This window comes from Canis lupus, chromosome 12 (assembly GCF_011100685.1).
Source record: "Canis lupus familiaris isolate Mischka breed German Shepherd chromosome 12, alternate assembly UU_Cfam_GSD_1.0, whole genome shotgun sequence".
In the NCBI taxonomy this organism is placed as follows: domain Eukaryota; kingdom Metazoa; phylum Chordata; class Mammalia; order Carnivora; family Canidae; genus Canis; species Canis lupus.
In genome coordinates, this window is record NC_049233.1 from 41169250 (window position 1) to 41194675 (window position 25426).

Genomic DNA, 25426 nt, shown 5'->3' on the forward strand with positions numbered 1-25426 from the left:
TGGTGGGAACCCTCCAGAAATTTGAGTTCCTAGACTCTGGCCAAAGACAACTTTCCAAGCAGACCTTTTTTAATGATATCAGTCTCAGGCTTGCAATGTTTATTCTTTACACTTCTTGTGAATTTGTTAGTCTTTGTTTATGATCTCTGATTTATTTGATCTCAAATATTAGGAAACTGCAGAGGAAGTCAGTGTTAATCTTAAAAAATCAAACTGCCAGTTATTTTACCAGCAAAAGCTGGTTTTACTTGGGAATAGCAGAGAATTGCAATCTGGAACAAGCAAGCTATAGAAGAACCATAGGCAAGTCCATAGAACAAAGCAGAGGTACACTTTTATAGAGGAAAGGGGAACATTAGGAAGGCTGATAACAAGCAAGAATTCCATTGTAGTAAAGTGGCAGTTTGAAGTATAGTAGCTTTTCATTGGCTAAGCTGTTGCCAGGGAAAGGAGGAAAGCTTTTCTTCCTCCTTCAATAGCAAAGTAGTATCCAATTGCAAGGTCCATCTCTTCCTATTGGATCTGTAATTGATAACAGTGTTAGAGCATAAGAGCTCCCACTGGGAACCTGACTCCACCCTAAGATTTCCTTTTACTTTTCATGCCAGCATTTGCTATTAACTTAAACCAGTATCAATATCAATCAGGGTACGTTAGGTTTTGCCATGGTAACAAGTAACCCTGAAAAATATCAGTAGCTTTAAACAATGAAATTTTATTTCTCACTAATGCCTGTGGAGGAGGGAAGAGAATACTGCCCTGCTTTGGCCCTCACTCCTGGACCCAGGCTATGTGGTGCTCTACTGTTTGCTGTGGCAGACAAAAAGGATAAAGCATGATAAATTAAAGTTTCTTAAAATTAATACTTGAAAATTACATCCTCAGAATTCATTGGCTAAGGAAGTTATGTGGTTTAATGTAATGATTGTGTGTCTAGAAAGAAGGCTAAAAATACATGAACAGCACTAATTAAAATTTGTAAGATACAGCGATATTCTTTGCTTCAATTAGGGATTCTTACCCTGTAGTTCAGGGCCTCCTAGGACTACTAGGTTTTGAGTGACACAGAGAATAAAAGTATTCTGTTTTTTCTTGCCATGACATTTTAGAGGAATTTTTAATTGATGCTACTTTCCCAAAGTAGTTACAAACAACTTTGGGATGCTCTCCATGGTTCTTTGCCCTTCCTTTTTCTTATTTCCTTCCTCTCTGTTCTACTTGTCCACTTTTACTGCCAGAAAGAGAGTATATTGTATTTAAGAGAGAAATGTATTAGTAATTAACTAGTTGTTTAGTAGTTAAAGTCATAATAATGTTTATTGGCTGTTTGTAGAGACATATATGTTACTACAAAAGGAAAATATTAGTCTCTCCTTAATCTACTTGAGAAGTATAATAGAAGGAAGTATAAATAACTCTCAATCCCATCATCCAAAGTCAATTACTATTAACTTTTGGCATATTTGCACAATCAAGATAATATATTTATAACTTTATACTCTTATTTTTCCATCTACTTTTCTAAAGCATTTTCCTAAGTCATTTAAACTCTTCACAAACATAATTTTGATTCCTTTGTAGTAGCCTATGATGTAAATGTACAAAGATATTTCTCTATTTTTAAATTTTGTTTATAATTCAGAATTAATGGGAATGGAAGTTAATATTTGTCCTAAAATATAACTAATAATGTAAATCCACAGTTAAAGATTGTGATACCATCATGGAACTTTTTTTTTTTTTTTAATTATCAGCAGTTTGATATTAGACTTAGCAATTGAAATTGAAATCCCTGATATGTGGTGGCCAACCGAATATCTTTGTGAGTAGATTTAATTAAACAATATTTTAGGGAGGAGGCAAATGCTATCTAACCAGAAAAAGTCTTGCTCCTGCTGTCAAGATATATTTAGAATTCAGTCCTCCGGGATCCCTGGGTGGCTCGGTGGTTTAGTGCCTGCCTTCAGCTCAGGGAGTCATCCTGGAGTCCCAGGATCGAGTCCCACATCGGGCTCCCTTCATGGAGCCTGCTTCTCCCTCTGCCTGTGTCTCTACCTCTCTCTTTCTGTGTGTCTCTCATGGATAAATAAATAAAATATTAAAAAACAAAAAAAGAATTCAGTTCTCACCACTAGCACCTACATCACATGGGTCACTGCAAAAATTTCCTCACTGGTCTCCCTGCTTCCACTCTTCTTACCTATTCTGCTCTATAGGACAGCCAGAGCGATTTGTTCCAATATGAGTTAGGGCACTTTGCTCCTCTGTTCCATACCTTCCAACTGACTCCATCCAACTCAAAGTAAATGCCCAAGTCCTTGAAGGATAGGTGTCTTTCTATATGTAGCCAGAATTCGGATGCATAGGTACATGCCTGCCTTATGGCCCTTGGGTTGCCATTCCCTCTTCTAGAATGCTTTTTCTGAAATAGACACTAGGCTTGTTTCTGATGTAGGAATGAGTTAGGGATAGATGGGGGTGGGCAGGGAAAGATAAGGGAAAGGCCCAGAGTCGGGCTCCCATAAATCCCAAGGACACCAAATAGTCCTGAGTCAGTCATTTCCTCATCTTGTGTTTGTTCAAACGTCAATTTCCCAGTGAGGCCTGCCTTAAATAGCATATTTAATTATAATCCCCCTGCCCCTCAATATCCCCTTCCTTGTTGCTTAATTATTTTTTGTAGTATTTATCCTTCTGACATTCTTTATAATTGATTTAGGTGTATTTTTTGTTTGTTTGGTCTTTTTACTATTTATCTCCCCACCCCCTTGACCCCCCAATAATACCAGTTGCCAGAATGCAAAGCTTTTTATTAGTTTTGTTCACTACTGTATCCCCAGTGCCTAATATAATGCCTGGTCCATAGCTGACACTCGACACTTGATAAATATTGGTTGAATACATGAATAAAAGTTTTCTTCCTGGAAAGAGAGAATTATGTTTCTTACAGAGAAACAGTATTAGCAATATCGGCAAACTGGCTGATATCAGCCAAGTGGACTGATGTAACTCCTAGAGAGGCGAACAAAATAAGATGTCCTTTATGGCTACCACCCATTCCAAGCGACACTTGGATTTAGGAATTGATATGGGAGAGCTTAGGTTCTTGTCTCACGGAGTCAAAGAATGAATCTCGTGGACACAGGAGAGTGAGTAAAGGAATAGAAGTTTATTAAGTAAAGATACAGATAAAGCTCTCAGAAGTGAGAGGGGTCCTGACAGGGTTGCCACTGAGGGCTTGGAGGGTTGATCTTCAATTGGAAGCCAGTCAGGGAACCTAAATCCCCTTAACATATCCATTGATATCACCATTGAATAGGGACTAGTGATAACATCATTAATGGCTTACTTCCTTTTTAGAGTATGATGATTTTGTGGGTTACCTTAGGGCAGGGTGGTCTGGCTAGTTCCCTTATCTCTGATTTCCTTACACCTCAGCATTTTGGAGATTTTTGTGAGCCTGCTTCCATGGCCCGCTACCTAGCCCTGCCTAGCCCCTTTTGTCCCTAACTCAGAATGAAGGATGTTCACAGAGGCAGACTTTTTCTAGACATGCCCTTGACTGACAGGATTTCATACAGAATTTGGGATTTGCCTTTTCAGAGGCATCACATGATACCTTCTCCTAGATGAAGTATGTCTATGTTCCAATAAATGAAGCAAACTGAAGTCCCTGCCCTCCAGGTGCTTATTTCTGTGTTTCTCCTCTTCCTGTGAAATCAGGAATATATATATTTTTTTCTGTAGCCCAGTTGTCCTAGCATTGATTTTCCAGTTCTTATTGATCTACGGTAGAGCAAGTACATGGAAGTGTTGACAGAACACAAGAAGCAAGCAGTGTGACTGTGTGTGCCCACAGGCTTTGGGAGGCTGGTGAGGGGAAGATGCAAAGAGTGCTGACCTCTCTCTGTTGCTATCTTTGAGGGGATCCCTGGCTCCCCTGTCTGGTGAGGAATCCCCAAGGACTGTCTTTGTCATAGCCAGTTGTTCTCCACACTCCAGGCTGGAGGTTCCTTCCACTCAGGCCTGGCCTAAATTCTCTCTGGGGCTAGAAAGGGCCTCCTTCTGGTAAGGATTGCCTGCCTGAGTCTGGTAAGGGAGAGTTCTGCTCATTCCTGAAGTTTGGGAGTGGCCTAGTGAATTAAGGTTCACAGCCTCCAGGTAGGTGTGGAGTGACAGTGACAACAATTGTTCTGGTCCTAAGCAGGATTTTCCAGTTTGGGTGGGAGTTTGCATAAATGACTGATTTGAAACAATGCTACAGGGCTCAGCCAGGGACAGATTTGCTAACTGGGTCAGGTCAGGTTGGAAGACATTGTCAGTCACTGATTACCCAATCTACTTGGTGAGTGCCCAGAGCACTTTCCTTGCAGTCTTGCAAATCTCTGCATTTTGTCCTCACCAGCTGGTATGATCAAGGGAAACCTGGAAAAAGGCAAGAAGGATTCAACTCAAGCAGCAACTCGTTATGACAGACTGAACTTATTGTCTTCTTCCTATAATCAAGGTGGCTCTGTATCCAGAGTTCTTTTCTTTTTCTTGCTATTTTGGTCCATAAATTTTAACTCTAAATAATTTTATCTCTTTTTTCTTGCTTTGCCTATGTGTACCTATTCTCGCCACATACCAATTTCTTTCATAATTCCTTCCTATTCTATGCTGTAGTCAACTTTCCAGAGCATTGCCACCTCCTTATCTTTTGTAAGGTATAGCCACACTAATTACCTGATCACTACACTTCCTGTTTCTGCCTAGAGGCAGGACTGTGATTCCCTAGAGGGATCCACCCCTCCTCCAAGAGATTGAGAGAAGAGCCTCTCTGTTCTCAATTCTAGGGATTGATTAAGCCCCTGTTGGTGATCTCATTGTTCTGTCAGTGATTGGTTTAGGGCTGGGTATACATCTTCAGGCAAATGAAACATGAAGGGAAATCTGCTGGTGGATGCCAGGAAATAGATATTTGGTCTTAAAAATAAATTCATGGAAAGTTAGCAGTACGTATTTTTCTTCTGGATGCGGTTATGTCTGCATTTCATTTCATGAACTGGAGTAGCTTTCTTGCAACCATGAGGAAAACTAAGCACAGACCATGAATGTGGAAAAATCATGGGACCTTGGTAATTAGAGCATGAGGTTCATCCAGCAGCCATCTTATCTTGGGAGTTCTTGTTATATGAGATCAATTTAACTTAATATTTAAGACAAGTTGAGTTGTATATCTGTTTTATATAGTTGGAAGCATCCTAAGTAATCTACAAGCTCTCATTCTGCTTATTAGACAAAGACATTTTCTCTAGGCTCCATAACTTTAAGTCTATTATCTCTGTGAAGCTGTCCAGAAAGTCCCAACCCAATATAGCAGTGCTCTGCTCTGAACTCCTTTATCCACTCAGTCGGACATCTCTCTCTTTTCATCTCTTTTTGTAAATTCAAGATCCTATGATAACATTTTGGAATTTTATTTATTTATTTAAGATTTATTATTCATGATAGACATAGAGAGAGAGGCAGAGACACAGGAGGAGGGATAAGCAGGCCCATGCCGGGAGCCTGACGTGGGACTCGATCCCGGGACTCCGGGATCACGCCCTGGGCCAAAGGCAGACGCGAAACCTCTGAGCCACCCAGGGATCCCCACGTTTTGGAATTCTTAATTTCTGGTACACCACCTGAAAAACACAAACACTTTAACATATCTTGTCTTTTTAAGTTTATTTATTTTTTTAGTAATCTCTGCACCCCGCATGAGTGGGGCTCAAATTCAGGACTCCGAGATCAAGAGTCATATGCCCCTTCTATTGAGTCAGCCAGGAGCCCTTCACATATCTTTTGTGATATTTAGAATAGAATAAGAATAATTTTGCCCTTAACAGTCTGCACATGGGTTTGCATTGATTTGCATGATTGGCAGTATGTTTTAACATAAAGAGTGTAGCTGGGGGCTGACCCACTTGACTCTAAGCTCCGTCACTCCCTCAACTAGCTTAATCTCTCTAAATTTCTATTTTCTCTTATGTAAAATTTGGTTAATAATCCCTCGCAACATTATTTTGAGGATTAAATGGAACAATGAATGTTAGTAAAATGCCTAGGATACTGTGAACAGTTAATGACACCATGCATAATACCTATCTATGTGTATCCAGATACACAGCTTTTCCTTAATTTACTTGTGATTGCTGAAAAAGAAAACTCACCCAAAGAGGGCCATCAGCAGTGGGCAATAGGAAAAGTGAGGAGCAAGAAGATATTTAGACATCATTTCACTAAAATTCTCATTGTGCAAATGAGGATAAGGAGGTCTAGAAATGTCCTAAGATTCACCCAAAGTCTTACTGCTCTTTGGTGCATTTTAATGACACAAATGAACCTCTTGCCCCAATACGTGTGGTTTTGATGACTAAGATACATCTGTTTTCCCACTTTTTCCCTTTTTTGCATTGAGACTTGGATCAGGCAACAAAGAGAGATGTCAATGTGAAACACTTTCAAGACCAGGCCTAATGGAACTGAGTACCTGCCAAAAAAATTACATTATCCTACTGCAGACACAAAATAAAAATTGGTAATGTGAACAATTAACCAAAGCAAAGAATAAGGGAAATGATTAATCAATTAATCTTTTTCTCATCTATAAATGCCTTTGCTCCCTAAATCACATTTTCTCATTATTTGGAAAACAAACAAAAACAACAATAAATGGGGGAGAGAGAGTGGAAGCAAGGAAAATGAGAATGTAGAATGCCTTGGTCACCACTAAGTTCACCTTGAATCAAACACTAGCATCTCATAGGACTCTTGACTTGCTCAAACTCATCACATTATTGAAATTTTCTCAGAACCTTCAGTCCTTCATCTTTTGCAATCCAAGTATAGAAGGACTTGTAGATGAGACAATAATTAGATTTTGGTTGTATATTTAGCAGAGCAGGTGTCCTGGATGAAGAGATTGAATATGTTTCCGAACTCAGAAGTCATAACATAAACATTATGTCCTGAGGCCAATCACTGGGAGAGTGGGAAAGGGAAAGAAAACCCAAGCAGATCTCCGGTTCCCAGAGCAGAGGTAGAGAAAGCTTGGCAATTAATGTACCTACCTTGCAAGGGAAAAGGAATGGCTGTTGCTATTGCATATGTGAGCATGAGAAACCATGATGTGAGTGAACAACATACATGATGTAATGAGACTGTATTTACATATGTTAAGAAAGCAGTTCCAGAAGTCAACCATGTATCTTGCCAGTCTTTCATCTTCCTTACTTCCCCACTACCCATACCCCAGGATATCAAGAGGGAAATGGATAATTCCTATAATTTAGCCAATTTTCCACATACTCTTTCCTGTCTCATAGGACTCTGTTGGTTTGCTAACTAGCTATCATACACACGGGGGGCAAAGAGATGGAGGAAAGAGCCAGAACGCTTTAGATTTGTGAGCACATTTAGTAAACAAAGGGAACTTACTCTGAGTCTGTCTTAGGCAGCCACCAGATGCCCCTTCTATTGTAGATCTCTGCAACCATCCACCAAATCTAAAAAAATTTATAGAGAGGCCTTAACTGGTTTTAGTTATGTATACCATCTCAACAACACATTGCTTTTTCAAGGCTGTACCCTTGAAAACAGCTCTCACTCTGGGAATGGTGGGGAGAGTGCATATTCCAAGCGTAAGAGAAGGGGTGAGGAGCCTCTGATTGCTTGGGTCAACTTCCAGGGTCAATCAGAGGTCATGATTTGTCAATTTCTCCTCCAACAGACTCACATCTATATTAATGATGTGTCTATTATTTTCCTCCTATAAAATGTATTTTTTAAATTTTAAACTCAACCATTTAAATTCTTTATTTCATTTTTCTTTACTTCTTTCTTCCTGTCTTAGATAGTAGAGACCATAGTACAACTCTTTTAATACAATGGATATTTTTCATTTAAATTGTTCCTCAAAAATTTTAATTAGAATCGCTAAGGCTTATTAAACTAAACATTCACACAGAAACATTCAACAATGTTATAATGACACATTTATGGACAAGGAAGTGGAGGTAATCTGGATGTCTGTTATGGGGAGAAATAGGGGAATCAAGATGGGGAACATAGTCAGCAGTAGACTAGGTGTCCATGGGCCACCATTCATGTATCTTAAAAACAGTGCTAAGAAAGCAGGAAACAGAATGAACTCTAAAGCATAATAGCACTTAAATTAAATTAAGAGCACCCAGGAAAATACATGTTTTATAAGGAAATATGCAAATGATACATATCAAATATTAAATTAGGTGTGTATTTTGGGAAGGCAATCATAGTGGATACAGGGGGGAGATGAATAAATTGATATAAAAGTCAAGAGAAGATATTTGCATGTGTTAGCAGTAATAATGGGACAATAATGTGATGAGTGGATTAACTCAATGCTCTGCTCTCTTGAGGTTCCAAGTAAATATATAAATAAAGAGCTAAGGAGGAGATTACAGTGGGAGAGTGGAGAGATGTTTTTGACTTCAGTGATAGAAATCAGAGATGCTATTTCTATAGAAGCAGACTTGATGTGTCCCAAGAATTGCACTATCTAAAGCCAGGCAAATGACAGTCCTATGGGAGGCTGGTGTTTGATTTACTTGGTAAATTGATATAAATATCAACATTATTATCATGCCATTGGGATGCTTACTAAGAGCCATGCAGTTTGTGTCTTTATAGATTGATAGCAAATATTCCTAAGGCAATTTTTTTTAGCATCTGTTACAAATAATAATACTTAAATTTGTATGACATTTTATGTTATCCAAAGTACTTCTCTGTTATAATTCTAATTGATTTTCCTGAAAGAGACTAAGTGAAATATTATACATTTCATAAATGAGAACTCTGAAACACAGAGTGACTCAGTGACTGTCCCAAGGTCACACAAATTAGAGAAGACCTGGTGTAGGACCCATGTCTCCTGATCAACTGGTATGCTTTGTTCTTTCTCTTGGTTAGAACACATAGCTGACTGGGGCATATCCCTTTTTGCTCTGATTTCCAGGAAGCTCAGAGTTAGATTTAAAACTCTAATGGAATAATTGTATCTGTTCTTATCATCTATATATTTGTATTCTTTTTTCCTTGGTCTTTGGAAAGACTCTTTTCCTTGGAACTTTCTTTTCCCTATTTTTCCTGGTCATAATTCTTCATTTCTACTTATATTTTATCCTTATTTTATTCTATAGCCACTATAGGCTGCACTAAATCACTTGTAGAAGTGATAAGAGTAGAAATAAATGCATAAATGTAAAAATTGGAAAGAAGTCCACAACATTAAAATAGACCATATTTTCCTAGAAAGAAGTCAAATAGCTAGCTCCAATGAGATTGGCCACATTTAGAAAATCCTTGTTTGGATTATATAGGATTTGACTAGCATTTTGAAAAAGATGATTAGTAAGAGGAGATCTACAACACTGAATAAAAAGCATGATTTTGAAGCTTAATAAATCAAAATGACCCTAGCAAAGTATTCCCTATTGCTTCATGGATAAAGAATAGCTATCCAATGAAATCACCCACTCTTAGAGTGGTCTTGTTTCTGAGCATCAAATTAGGATACTGGCTTTGTGACTTCTATCCTCCATTGATTATTTAGATTGCCCTTCGCACTGGGTCATCTGTCCTCCACCTACTTTTCCAGCTTAATTTCCTTTAATTACCACTCCCACCCCCCTGCTGCCGCATTATATTCCATAGATTCACAAACTTCCTTGCCAATATTCACATTGGATTCTCTGATGGATAACCCTTCACTATTTTTCCTTAAAGGCCCAGTTCATATTGCCTCCCTTAAAAAACTTTCCTTGATTTGGTCTCCTTGTTGGTCCCATCACTCAAACTTCTTCTTTAAGTTTAATAGCATTTTAAATATACCACTATATTATAATAATTGATGGCTTATTTGTCTCTCTTGCTAGATTGTGAACTCAAGTCAAGATCTAGGCCTTCTTATCACCCATATAGTGCTTGGCACTTTATAATGAGTGCACCTGCTTGAAATGATGTCTAATGAATTGCCACATGCATAGATTAACAAGACATTTTACCAGGTCATAGCTACCACTTGTTCAGACACACTTTCCTTTGTTCTGATCTCTACTCCTCAGGCCTCCAATCACAATACCTCCGTATGTTTTTGCTTTTTTTTTTTTTTTTTGGTCTTATTTCAGTCCTCTTTGTTCTTAATTTTCCTAATTTTTAATTGTCACTATTTAATCAAAAACATTTCATTTTATATCGACAAAAAGATACAAACATCAATATGCTTATTGTGCTAAATAATATGTTTTTAGGAAACAGATAAAACTTTAAAGATAGATTTTTGGGAAATAAAAATATTTATGTTCTATGAAATATGCCCGCGTGTATGTATACATATGTACACATACCTATATATACACATTTGTATATATATATAATTCATATTTTATACATATACAATATTGTATTGTTTATTATTGTATATACAATATATATAAATATGGTTTCTCTGATCAGTATCTAAGTGTCCAAATTGAGCTTTACCTGACTTCGAAGTTATAATCTGAAATAACTGAAATAGCTTAGAACCATTCATAGAAAATTTAGAGCTAAAAACTGGCTTTTTAAAGTTCATGCTTGTTATTATGCATGTAGGCATTCCTTTATTATGCAAACATTTATCAAATCCAGGAGTGGGATAAGCGCAGGGGATGCAAAAATAAATAAAACCACTTATATCCCCATATAACTGGTAGAGGCAGAGTGGGAGCTGAAGCTGGAGTAGGGGGTAGGGCCAGATGGGAAGGATTGTGTATGCCATGCTAAAGAGTTGGTTCTTTTCCTGAAACTAAGTGGGGATCATTAAAGTCTCCAGAACATGACAGACACAGTTCTGTCTCCATTTGCACTTTCAAATATTTCTTTCATTCTTCGAGAGAAATAGAATGATGAGGACACAGGCAAATAGATTATTGCTAAAGGCTGGGAGTGAGAGAGTGAGGGCTTAAGCCCAGACAGTAGATTAGGGATGAGAAGAAGAGGATAGATCAGTAAATAAGACATAAAATCAATAAGATGGTCACTTAAAGTGAGGAAGGTGGATAAAAAGAGGGTGATTATAGGCTTCCAGCTTGGGCAGTGTTCCATGTCATTTATGGGGGGACTAAGGGACACAGTAGACCAAAATGAAATTTGAATCCATACATAAAAGTTACCATCTCTCCAAAATGACTCTTAATGATTATTTAAGAGTCAAGATCCTGAAAACAACACTTTACACTGTACTTTTAACTGAACTGCAGGAGAGTGTATCATGTTTCTTTGGTCAAGCTATGGTCAAGCTGTGTTTTTTCACCTTTAGATCCTTGGATACAAACACACTGCTTGAGTAAGAAACTGAGGCTGTGGGCAGCCCTGGTGGCTCAGCGGTTTAGCACCACCTTTGGCCCAGGGCGTGATCCTGGAGACCTGGGATCGAGTCCCACAGCAGGCTCCCTGCAAGGAGCCAGCTTCTCCCTCTGCCTGTGTCTCTGCCTCTTTCTCTCTCTGTGTCTCTCATGAATAAATAAATAAAATCTGAAAAAAAGAAGAAGAAGCAGCTGAGGCTGACTAATGGCTTGGGATCCCACCATTCTGAATTGCAATGTGCAGTGCCACTTGCTTGTCTGTGTTACCATCAGTATAGTGATCGCCTGGGGCTGGTAACACACCAACCTACTGGAAACATCACTGGTTAGTTGTGAGCAATAAAATTTACTTCCCCAGGTTTACTGTCTTATAATTCCTGGCTTCTATTCCTGGTCAGCCATTTTGCAAATGTAGGTCACACAAAAAGCCCAAGTTGAATAAAGGATTATGAATAACCAATACAAAAAAATAATAGTGATAGGTAAAATATGTGGAGCACATACTATATGCCAAGTAAAATTCTAAATAGTTTCACTTAATCATCACAACAACCCAAGGAAGTAAGTACTAGTACTATGATCATTTTATAGTGAATATGATCATGTAATGAAAATTTAAAAGCGGAAATATATCCTGATGGACAGTGGCTCATCGTTTTATTTTTAAAAATCCAAGTAAAGAAAAACTCAACATATTTTGGGCAAGGGTGACAAGTAGGTGTTAGCTTTAGTTAAGGACAGAACTAGGTTATTTATAAAAATTCCAACATCTGTTTTATAATTTTAGGATCAATTAATTAAAGAACAGCATTTTAGAGCTTGAAGGAACTGATTACTTTAATTACAACCACTTTACTTAACATGTGTCCATTTTTGAAATTGTCTTTCACCAAAGGTTAAAATATAGTTGACTCTTGAAAACCAGGGGCTAGGGGTGTAGGCCCCTGCACAATCGAAAACCCACATATAACTTTTGACTTTCCCAAAACTTAACTACTAATAGTCTACTGCTCATCAGAACCCTTATCAATAACGTAAACCAATTAGTATGTTAATATGTATTATATACTGTATTTTTACAATAAAGTAATATAGAGAAAAGAAAATGTTATTAAGAAAATTATAAGGAAGGGTGCCTGGGTGGCTCAGTTGATTGTCTGCCTTCGGCTCAGGTCATAATCCCAGGGTCCTGGAATTGAGCCCCACATCAGGCTTCCTGCTCAGGAGGGAGCTTGCTTCTCCCTCTCCTGCTCTCCCTGCTTGTGAATGCTCTCTCTCTGTCCAATAAATAAATAAAATCTTAAAAAAAGAAAGAAAGAAGAAAGAAAGAAAGAAAGAAGAAAGAAAGAAAGAAGAAAGAAAGAAAGAAAGAAAGAAAGAAAGAAAGAAAGAAAGAAAGAAAGAAAGAAAGAAAAAAAGAAAGAAAAAAAGAAAGAAAAAAAGAAAGAAAATCAGGGATGCCTGGGTGGCTCAGCAGTTGGGCGTCTGCCTTTGGCCCAGGGCGCGATCCTGCAGTCGTGGGATGGAGTCCCGCATCCAGTTCCCTGCATGGAGCCTTCTTCTTTCTCTGCCTATGTCTCTGCCTCTCTGTGTGTGTGTGTCTTTCATGAATAAATAAATAAAATATTTAAAAAAATTATAAGGAAGAGAAAATACATTTCAGTATTGTACTTCATTTATTGAAAAAAATCTACATATAAGTGGACCCACTCAGTTCAATTCTGAGTCGTTCAAGGGACTTATAAATGTCATGGATCTGTATCTTCTATCCATTCACAGTGAGGACCAGGAGGAGGGCAGGCAGGAGCTCTGATAAACTAAATACTCCATGAATTATAACTCTGGATTGGAAAATGCTCTCAGTCCCTTATTCTGAAGTCTGATTTTGGCTATGTGACCTCCCTTGCAGCCCAGTGGTCATGAAGTACAGTTAGGGTGACCTATGGTCCTGGTTTGCCAAAGGCTTTTTTGGTTTTAGCACTGGAAGTATTCATATCCTGGCAAACCTCAGTCCCAGGTATTGCCTTGGACCTGAGGAAACCTGGCTAGTTGGTGTCCCTTGCCACTTTAGCTTGGTCTTTCTTACAGATAAAGGTGAACCAAGTCCTGGTGAAATGCCAGGAAGCATTTTGTTTCTCTCTTTGCAGCCTTTGCTTTCTGTTTATTATTATTATTATTCAGTATTAAACCCTCCCTTTCCCCTAAGCTTCCTTATTTTTTTTTTCCTTTTTTTAGAGACAGAGAGGGAATCTTAAGCAGGCTACATGCTGAACATGGAGCCCTATGTGGGACTCAATCTCATAATGCTGAGATCATGACCTAAATCCAACAAGAGTTGGAAGCTCAACTGATTGAACCACCCAAGTGCTACCACCTTCCTTGTTCTTATAATTTTTGAAGCTCTCCTTCAATTCAAAGATCTGAGACCATTAATTACACTTAAAACACATTCATATAAGCATGTTAATTCTTCCAGGTTTTGGTATTTTAAGCACTTTATTCTCCATTCTTAGAGACATTTCAGGAAATATGGGCAGGTGTGGTAGGTAATTTTGTAAGTGTAGACATTTGCATTGCATTGAATCACACTGTGTAGTAGCGTTTGATATTTTTGTGGTAGTAGCATTTGATATTTTTAGGAATCTTCCAGGAAAAGGTTCAGAACAAGCAGTACATACTCAACTACCTCTCTATGGTGATACCATTTCTTCACGCAAGATTCCCATTTCATTCTTTCTGTGCCCTTGAGACTTCTTTATGTCTTGTAACTTTAGGCCAGAATAGGCTGCTCTTAGCCTTAACAGACAGAATCACTGAGAAATTTAAAGGACTGCAGTTAAGCAAAAGTAATTTTTCCTGTGAATGCTAAAAGACAAAAACAAAACCAAACACCCAAAAAAGCAAAAGACATGCCAAGTTTAGCACCTATAGGCTACTTTCAGACTGAGTTGGTCAGCTGCTACTATGCAGATACCTGTCATTTCTGGGCGTTCCTGGCCTTAAAATGATGAGCTTCTACAAAGGCTAATAATAATAATAATAATAATAATAATAATAATAAAAAGAGCTCAGAAAAGAAGTGAGATGGGTTTCAACATCATTAGTGACTGGAGAGCAATGAAATTAAGTTGAAATTAAAAGAAGTTTTTTGTGAGATTAAACATTGGTAAGCATGTCTTTCCCTTTAACATACACCAATTCTAAACCATCAGTGTTCATTTAAGTTTTGCTTTATTCTTTGATGAGAAATTGCCTTATTAAATGTAACTTGGTTCCATTATTAAACTTGTGAATTTGAAATGAAAAGAAAACCTCTTATGTCTCCTCGATGCAATTTTAAGCAACAAAGCCAAGTTAAATGGGCATAGGTTGATTTACTCTTGAAGGTCTAGAATCAAAGAGTCTGTTAAGAGTCTGTTAAATGACAAGAACTTTTCTTGTTTCTACTGCTGTCTGGGTACCTTCAGAATGTGAGCTACCTCTTTGCCCTCGTAGTCTCAGAATTAATATTTTTCAGGATGAGTTAGGGTAGAAGATACATGTTTTAGTACCCCAAAGAGAGATTTCCCTCCTTTGATCAAGATCTTTTAAAGAAAGCATCATTAATCAAGAATTAAGTTTCTTGTATCTAGTTGGTTTTTTTCCCTTGGTGCCAGAAAGGACATTTCCTGGTTGTCATGTACCAAGTCAGAGGGAAGGTACATAGCAATTGAAAACCCCTTAAGGCCACAGTTGAGTAGTAAAGTTTAGGAGAGAGAACTCTCAAAGAATTATCTAAAGGCCATATCTAGGGACACCCAGGTGGCTCAGCAGTTGAGCCTCTGCCATTGACTCAAGTCGTGATCCCAGGGTCCTGGGATTGAGTCCCACATCAGGCTCTCTGTGGGGAGCCAGCTTCTCCCTCTGCCTATGTCTCTGCCTCTCTCTCTGGATCTTTCATGAATAAATAAATAAAATATTTAAAAACAATAAAAAATAATAATGAAGTCTATATCTCATCAACATCATAAACATTAGAGATCATCTTGAAGCAGTGAACTAGCATCGCCCTGTTGGGTTTGCCATTTTCACAAAGGTTTGATAGGCAACAGGTACAAGACTTAAAAATAATTATGCAAAGTAGAATCAAAAGTAATAAGACAAATCCAGTTTAGACTCTCTTTTAAAACCAGGAGCCCAAACCTGAAGGTAACTGGCTAAATAGGTTAAAAGACCAGGGGTCATTAGGTGAAATTTGTTGTAATGAGTGGCCTGTTCCCTGATCTTGTGAAATTGAATTTCCACCTCTCCAGAGGCCTATATCCATGTGCAACAGATGGTATTTGCTATTGCACAAATGCCTTTTTATTCAGCAAGTAGATAATCAAGGGCTCTGTGATTGTCCAAAACTACTTTAGCCAATGACTCAAGTGATCATTGTTGGGATGTTACTGCTTTGGCTATGGAATCAGCCAGCTCTTCTCTTTAGGGAGAGATTTCTTCTGATCATGTATTCATTAGTACTTACTTCAACTGAAGGAAGAAATACTCTCCCTATAAAGACAAGCCTGAAATCAAGAACTCTTCCTGGAAGTTCCTGTTTAAGGCAGCTCTGGAAGATGAGTGAGTGGACCAACAGGAGACTTCTGATGTATTATGGATGTCGACAGGGACAGTTAAACATCTCAATAAGTTCACCAGCTATCTAAATATTCATATGCCCTTTGGAAAGGCTATCTTACCATAGACAAAAATGAAACCAGGTGGAGCCCAGAGGACTCCAGTTAAGGTCTGGTCATTGAAAGATCTATAAGCTGGAATTTCCTGCTTGACCTTTTCAAGCCAGGGATAAGAGGAATTGGGATAACATTTTGTGAAGTACCATCACATCTTAAAGGATTCTTTTCTAAAATCCTTGCAGTGAGAACTCCCCATTGATATTTCCCTTGGGTGCAGGGAAACATGAGAAATGGGTTACAGGTAAGACCAAGGGATCTCAGATATCATGAACAGATCAGAGTTTCTGGTGGCGGATCAAAACAGTCAGAAAGGTTTCTTCCTTTGGCAACAGATTGGGAAATACTGATAAGATCATTATCTTCAAAACAGAGAGGGAGAAAATAATATAGAAGAAGCAACAGTGAGCAAAAGGTATACAGGCCTGCTCTGGGTATCTTGGGAAAGCTCCCTCTGCAAGATGTCATCTGCTTTCATTACTAGAAATGTTTACTTTTAGGTCACTAGTTGGTGCACAGGTCCAGTTGGGGTTTGGTGCTTTCTTTAGATGTGACACTTGAATCTAGAAATCTATTTCCTAAATTTTGGCAGCACAGGTTGGTTAACAGTACCTGTAGGGGCCCTTCCACTGAAGTCAAAGAGAGTCTTTTTGGAATTGTCTTTTCCAATAGACTAAATCCCTAGGTGGCAAGGTAGGATGCTAAAGGTCTTTGTCTTGTAGGAGTGCACTGTGAAAACATCATTCTAGCAAAGCATGGTTATTCTCAACTAAAGCAATTAGGTCTTTACAATATTGGAGTATATCTCCTTTTAACAGCTGTGGATCAAAAGAGGCAGGAGCCGGGTGCTTCGGGTGCCCTGTGACTGTCTGAAGGGGTGAGAGTCTATGAGTTCCAAAGGGGGTGGATCTGAGATTTAGAAGGACCAGTAGCAATGTTTTTAGCCAGGGTATTTAAGGGTCTCTACAGATTTTGCCAGGTGAGTCTTAATGATGGGTGGTAGTGCATTCGAGTGGCTCTGAGGGTTGAGGTTGGTAAGTAAAGTGTTAACAGGACAAGCCAAACAACACAGATCTATCAGAGTACTTGACTAGTGAAGTGGGTGCTCTGGTCACTCTGAAGCTTAGGAGGGATCCCCAGGTAGGAATAATCTTTTCTAACAGACATTTTGCCACAAAAGAAGCAGTGGCCTGTATAAAAGGGGAAGCTTCAATCCAGTAAGAAAACATACAAACCATGACTAAAACATCTTCATACCTGAGATGAGGGAAGCTGTATGAAATCCATTTGTCAAACCTCAAATGGTCCATCAGTCAATTTAAAATGCTACAGGGTGAACACAGACAAAAAATAAATTTATAAAAATAAATAAATAAATAAAATAAAATGCTACAGGGCAGTGTGGACAGGTTTCCAAGGATTATATTTAGGATAGGCAGGACAAGCAAGGTGGGCACTTCTTGCTTCCTTAATATTTTCCCGCCAATATTGTTTCATAAATGCTATCATTTTGTCACTAGACCAATGGTTTAATTCAGGTACAGTGCTAAGTAGTTTTAGAATTTTAGAATTTAGGGTAGGGCTGTGTTGTTACTTGGTCCAAATCAGAGTTATCTTTTTTTATCAAACTGATAATTATTAAATTTCCACTTTTTTTTTTTTTTTCTGGGGCCAATTGTTGGGTGTCTTGGTCAATTTTTCCAAATTATCATTTAGGAAGACATCCCTTTGGACCATGACAGAGGTTTGGCTCTGGTGTCCTTGATAGCAATATTTTTGGCTGACATGTCAGCAGGGTGGTTTCCTTTGGGAGTTGAGTCTGGAAGCCGAGGACTCTTAATAATAACTAGAGCAGCCAGCAAAAGTATGGCATCTAATAAATTTTGGACATAGGAGCCATTTTTAATTTTATCCCCATAGAGGTAAGGTAACTGCTATTTCCATAACATCTCAAAACCATGAGCTACCCCAAAGGCACACGCTATTAGTATAAATATTTTCTATTTTGCCCTTGGTATAACTAAGCCTATTGGGCCAGAGTTGCCAAAGATAAAAGTGACAATTTCAAAACTATCAGATTTGCAAGAGTATACCCAGCATGATATTTACCATTTTTATTCTTTAAATAAGATCCATCAGTAAACCATGCCAAATCTGCATTGGTTAGAGTTTTCTGTAAATTATCACAGGGAATCAAAGGTGATCTGTCAGTGTCACAGTGATGAGGGGTTTCATCAGGAGGAGAAGGGAGAAGAATGCCAGGGCTAAGGTTATTACAGGAAGGAAGAGCTATGGAGGGACAGTTAGCAGAAAGATTTCAGAGGTGAGATGACTGGCCAAAAGGTGTTGAGTGTGGTGAGAAATCAAGAGGCTTCTACTGCATGGGGCACAGGACGGTTAAAGGGTATCCCGTGATTATTTTTTCAGTGGCCTTACCCAAAAGAGCAGTGGCAGGAATGGCTCTGAGGCAAGGAAGGTATCCTCCTGCCATAGGTCCAGTTGTTGGCTAAAATATCCTGTGGGTTGATAACGGTTTCCTTATTTTTGGGTGAGTTCTCCAAGGGTGTTGCGTTCCTTCCCATATACAAAGAGAACAAAAGGAAGTTGATAATTAGGTTTCCAAGGATGAGCAGGTTTATTTTATTTTAAGATTTTATTTATCTATTCATGAAAGACAGACAGAGAGAGGCAGAGACACAGGCAGAGGGAGAAGCAGGCTCCATGCAGGGACCCCGATGTGGGATTCGATCCCAAGACTCCAGGATCATACCCTGGGCCAAAGGCAGGCACTAAACCACTGAGCCACCCAGGAGTCCCAGGATGAGCAGTTTTATAAAGCTTTACTTTAAAATTCCAAAAACTATGTCAACCCGATCATTCCAAATAATAGGATCAGGTTTGCCATTTTTGGTAAAGCACATAGAGGTTGGGCCATAAGAGAGAAGTCTGGAATAAAATTTTGAGAGTTGGGCAGCCCAGGTGTCTCAGCGGTTTAGCGCCTGCCTTCAGCCCAGGGCGTGATCCTGGAGACCCGGGATCAAGTCCCACATCGGGCTCCCTGCATGGAGCCTGCTTCTCCCTCTGCCTATGTCTCTGCCTCTCTCTCTCTCTCTGTCTCTCAAGAATAAATAAATAAAATCTTTTAAAAAAAACCAAAAAACCCAGTCTCTTAAAAACATTTTTTTTTTTTTTTTTTTTTTGAGAGTAGCCAGCTAGTCTGAGAAAGCCTCATTCATAATTGGCATGTAATTTTGGGCTTGGGAAAATTCAAGATGCCATAAAGCCTGTCTGGATGTAAATGTAGCCCGTGTTCTAAGATCAGTGTCTTAGGGATCCCTGGGTGGCGCAGCGGTTTGACGCCTGCCTTTGGCCCAGGGCGCGATCCTGGAGACCCGGGATCGAATCCCACATCAGGCTCCCGGTGCATGGAGCCTGCTTCTCCCTCTGCCTGTGTCTCTGCCTCTCTCTCTCTCTCTCTCTCTCTGTGACTATCATAAATAAATTTAAAAAAAAAAAAAAAATAAGATCAGTGTCTTAAATGTTAAATCTGAGCAAAACTGCAATTTTCCTTTGGAGACTTTATGTCCCTTTAAGACTAAAAGTTTTATTTATTTACTTTTAAAGATTTTATTTATTCCTGAGAGACACAGAGAGAAGCAGAAACAATCAGAGGGAGAAGCAGTTTCCTCACAGGGAGCCCGATGTGGGACTTGATCCCAGGACTGCAGGATCATGCCCTGAGCCAAAGGCAGATGCTCCACTGCTGAGCCACTCAGGCGTCCCAAGGGTAAAAGTTTTAATAGGTGGATGCTGTCTCCTGTGAAGAGGCTTGAGCAAGGAAGGGGAAGCAAGTCATCTACATACTGTAACAAAGTAAAACCTGCAGAAAACTTTTATATCATCCAAGTCAGTCAAAGTTTGTGAAAAGTAACAAAAGATTCTCAGTAAAACACTGCGGAATTACTGTTCAGGTGTATTATGGTTGTTCCCAAGTAAAAACAAAAAAATATTGGCTGGCTTTATCAATTGAATACTAAAAAGCACATGTATCAATTACAGTGAAATATTTGCTTCAGTGGGAATGGATGTCAGTAGCATATGGCAGTTATGAATAACAGGGGGCCAAGAGATAACAAATGTTATTTATTGCACAGAAGTCCTGAACAAACCTCCATCCTCAGCCACTAGTTTTCTCATAGATAAAACAGAAGTGTTAGAAGGACCAGTGCAAGGGATAATGGGGCCCTGAGCCTGTGATCTTCTGCTATGGCTTGATGCATTGTGGGTCTTCTTTATTTATAGAATATTAATTCTGGAGAGGTTTGGAGGGATCTATTTGAATCTTGATGGAGGGTGCACTGTGGATTCTGCTAATATTAGTTGAAGCTCTTGCCCAGAAGGAGGGTGATCTAGTTGGGACAAATTATTAGTGCCCTCAATCTCAGCAATAAAGCAAATAAAAGATATTGAAGCATCATTTAATTCACCTGGTTGGCTATTTTGATTACTACCATCATATTCTGAAATTATCTTCCCCTCTTGGGAGAAAGAAATTCCAGTATGATATTTTCTAAGAATCTTGGCCCAATAAATGAATATAGGTGGAGGGACTAGGGAGAAAGGGAAAGGGATGGGTATCTCTCAAAGGGCCTAGACTAAAGGAATTAGGTTTAGAAAACAAGTTAAAGATGTTTTGATGCATCCTTGGGTAAATATCATATATATGTGGTTCCTTAATTCCCTGAATCTTTCTGAATAACCTTCTGAACTGAAATTTTATAAAGTATAATTTAATCTAATAAATTCACTTGTACCAATCCATCCATCTTCAGAAGGTATCAACATTCTACCACTATTATATCCTCCATCTACTCCTCACTCCTTCCTGTTGATTATTATTTATACTTCATTTTATGTAAAATGTATATACATTTATTGAAATTCACACACCTTGGTTGTACAGTTTGGACAAATGTATGTACACATGTGACCTGCATATTTATCCTACTATAGAACATTTTTATTTCACCAGAAATTTCCTTTGGGACGCCTCAGTGGCTCAGCGGTTGAGCACCTGCCTTCGGCTCAGGGCATGATCCTGGAGTCCCAGGATCGAGTCCCACATCAAGCTCCCTGCATGGAGCCTGCTTCTCCCTCTGCCTGTGTCTCTGCCTGTCTCTTTCTCTGTGTCTCTCATGAATAAATAAAATCTTAAAAAAAAAAAAAAAAAAAAAGAAAGAAATTTCCTTCCCTAGCTAACCCCTACCCCTTATGGTAGCCAGCCTCTAAGATGGTCCACAAAGCTCTCTACCATATTACATTCCCTTGCATAGTCTCCTCCTGCCCCAGATGAAGTTGACCAAGAAAGTCCATAGGATACTCTGGATATGATGAAGTATATCTTTAAAGACATTGCAGATTTCATCTTGCTCTCTTTGGGATTACTTATTCTGGGAGAAGCCAGCCCTGTGAGGATACTCAAGGCATTGTGGCAAGGAACTGAGGCCTGAGGAGGCTGGAGTCATTAGGGACCTGAGGCCTTTGCCAACAACCATGTTAGTGAGCTGTATTCGAAGTGAATCAGTCGCCTCTGGTCAAGCCTTCAGATGGTTGCAGTCCTGGCCATTCTTCCAATTTCAGTCTTATAAGACACTCTGAACCAGAACCTTTGGGCTATGGCACTCCCAAATTTCAGACCCACAGAAACTATTTGATAATAAATGTTTGTTTTTTTAAGCTATTAAATTTGGGGTAATTTGTGATACAGAAATAGATACTACTACACTCCCAATATATTTGTTCTGATTTTTCATTTTAGTATTAATTTTGCTTATTCTAGAACTTCATATAAATGACTCATACTGTGTGTCATTAGTAATTGATTTTATTTATTGATTGATTTGTTTGCTTGCTTATGTATGTACATATGTATGTATTTACTTTTAAGGTACTCTCCATACCCAGCAGGGGGTTCGAACTCATGACCCTGACATTAAGAGTCCCATACTCTACTGAGTAAGCCAGCCAGGTGCCCTAGGAATTGATTGTAAAATGTAATTTTACTTTTAATAGTTTCAGCTTTTACTTGAAAACTTTCTGAAGGAATTATTTTTTCATTGAATTACCAATAAAGCAATATCCAATGGAGAAGTACTTTTTAATTGCTTTAGCAATTTCTTATTCATGCATATGTGCGTGTGTGTTTATGTAATTCATTACTTATTTAGTCTTTTCAAGGTGCTCAGTAATACACAATAAGTAAATACATAACTAAACCAACCAGTTATTGTCAATAGTTCCAAATGTCTGGGTGATAAAGGATTAGATTGTGTGGTTCTTCCTACCTGTGCTTAATTTTGTCACTCACTCTTTCTGATCTGTAACCTATATCACAAACCATAACAGAAGCAGATGTTTGACATAGCCAGTTTAAGATTTCTGTAGCAATCGCAAGCAGCTCGGACAGTGTCTTACCTCATTGTGGACCCAAAACACATACCCTACTTACCATCTGCAGACTTTGGCCAGTAATTCTTATTTCAGGAATGTCAAGATTAAGTCACAAAAGTGAACGAAATGCAATTTCTTTCTGAATCTAAGTTTTACCAGTGTCTCTGGATAATGCTGTTATTTATTTTGGAGAACACATATATTGTTTCATTCTAAAGATGTCAAGATAGAAAAATCTAGGTCCATTGTATTTATAATGAGTAGAGGATATAAAAATTCTATTCTGTAATGGAAATTTTGAAATGAGGCTCTAACTTGTTGCTTAAATATATAGAAATGAAATTACTGAATTCTGACATTAGTGATGATGACCTCTTGGAAGCCCTGTGTAATCTTCTTACACTTAGGAGACCAACTCAGGGATCCCTGGGTGGCGCAGCGGTTTGGCACCTGCCTTTGGCCCAGGGCGCAATCCTGGAGACCCGGAATCGAATCCCACGTCGGGCTCCCAGTGCATGGAGCCTGCTTCTCCCTCTGCCTGTGTCTCTGCCTCTCTGTCTCTCTCTGTGTGACTATCATGAATAAATAAATAAAATCTTTAAAAAAAAAAAAAAAAGGAGACCAACTCAAATGTAAATCTTTGTATCCAGTTACAAATGAATCATGAATTTGAAACACTGTGATGATAGTCTTTCATAGTCATACTTAAAAAACTAAGTTCACATTGTGTTGATTTTTCTTCATATTTCCTTGAACATAATTCTCTCATTATTATTATTATTCATGCACAGCTAAATGTGGTCCATATTCCTTGAACCCCAGTCACTGGAGTTCAGAAAGTAGGTAAGTGGAGTGCAGAAAGTAGGTAAGTGGAGTGCAGAAAGTAGGTAACTGGGATGTAAATTCTCGAGCCTCAAAATATGATGGGACTAGTCCAAAAAGACAAAAGAGCCAATTTCAAGGTGCTCTCATTGGTTCAATCTGGGACAATTGAAAGAACACAATGATGATAATAATGAATTAGAACACATGTGAATATAATAGAAATCTATGGATCCATGTTGATATAAGGAAATCATTGAAAAAATAATTAAATGAAGGATAAAGAAATGCTATTTATTAAAGTAGAATTCTGAGTAGTGTAGAAAGAATAATGTAAATCATATTTGGCAAAAAGGACAGGGATAGTTGTTTTAGGCAAGAATCATCAATGGATGCCAAAATTAGCACATGAAAGTATTTACATAGACCTGGAGTATTTTTCTACAAGATACTTATTAGTTACAAAAAGAAAATAATAGCATTACAGTACAGAAACCTGGCAGAAATCCCTCTAACCAAGTGATATAAGTTACCCTCAACTTTCAAGGGATAAATTGATACCATGTGCCTTCTGACAACTCCCATGAGGAGGACACAACATCATGTCAGTGGCATTCTTTCCAAAAAAATTACATGGCCTGAATTTAATCATAGGCAAGCATCAATCAAACCTAAATCGAGGGATATCCTGCAGAATAATAGGCCTATGCTCTCCACATGTATCGACTGAGAAGGTGTCCAGATTGGTGTTCTACAACTTTAGCATACATCATAAACATTTGGAGGGTTTGTTAAACCACATATTGGTGTTTCCCGCTTCCCTCTAAGAATTTCTGATTCATGAGACCTGAAAGTTTGTACATCTAACAGGTTCCTGGGTGATACACAGGTCTAGGGACTGCACTTTGAGTGGTCTACAATGAGCAAACTATGTATGGCCCATCATCCAAGACTAGTTGGCTGCTTGTTTTTCTAAGTAAAATCGTATTGGGAAAATAGCCACACCCATTTGTTTATGAACTATCTGTGCTTACTTCTGGCCAAGTTGAATAGTATTAATAGAGATCATCTGGCCCAGAGAGCATAAAATATTTACCATCTGACCTTTACAGAATAAGTTTCCCTACCTCCAGTATAGAATCTGGACTAATTATGCAACATGACAACTAAACATATGTCTCTTGAATTGGAACCTGGATAAGATCAATGCTATCTGTGGGACAATGAGCAAAGCAATGAGATCTGCTGACTAGATCGTAGATCTTAACAATATTTTTCTGGTTTTGATCATTGTGCTGTGGTTATTTAAGATGCTAGCATTTCAAGAATCTAAGTGGAGGGTATAGGGGAATTCTTTCTATAATTTTTGCAACTTTGTGTAAGTCTGAAATTATTTTGAAATAAAATGTTTAAAATAAACCACAAGACAACTAAAAAGCCCCATAATTTTTGTCCTTTGTAAGCCCCCTTTACACACATTTTCTCTAGTTCTTACTGCCTAACACGAATGAGAGGTAGGCTTCAGTATTCCCATTTCCAAGATGAGGATACCAATAGTTAGGGATAAATGACTTGCTCAGGCTACATGGCTTGCAAGTCACAGCTTGTTCATATTTAGTTCATCTTGGTTGTTGTTTTGTGTAGTGTTTCAATCAAATTGATTATAGGTAATATGCTAGGAGCCCTGTCGTGAATATCAAACAAGAATCCTGATGGTCACAGCTTCAATCTGGTGACTGAAATCTTTTCAGGCATCCTCTGCTGTTTTCTAATTCTCTTCTCCACCCAAGGCAAGACTTATAACAATCCCCTGTCCCCTTATTTAACAACAACCCTTATAACAACAAACACAATAATAAGTACATCGACACCAGCTCCTCCAAATTTGAAAGATTTGGGGAGTGACTAGCTTTTTTGAATCTCTTCTTACACATGTCACACCTTCGCCCATCCCATCTCACTCATCTAAGAATATCTGGGAGAGAAAGCATCCTGACATAGGCCTAAGGGAAGAGACAAAGATAA

At 38.5% G+C, this 25426-nt stretch overlaps 1 long non-coding RNA gene across 1 annotated transcript in view; it reads right to left on the reverse strand.

Annotated features, from left to right (window-relative positions):
* Positions 1–3160: 3160 nt before the first annotated feature.
* Positions 3161–25426, reverse strand: part of LOC106559592 — a 44288-nt gene continuing 22022 nt past the window's right edge. The window contains exons 2-5 of the long non-coding RNA XR_005367957.1: positions 18566–18703; positions 17387–17455; positions 7465–7532; positions 3161–4425 (exon numbers count right to left, since the gene is read on the reverse strand). This is a non-coding gene — a long non-coding RNA (uncharacterized LOC106559592). The remainder of the gene's footprint in view (positions 4426–7464; positions 7533–17386; positions 17456–18565; positions 18704–25426) is intronic.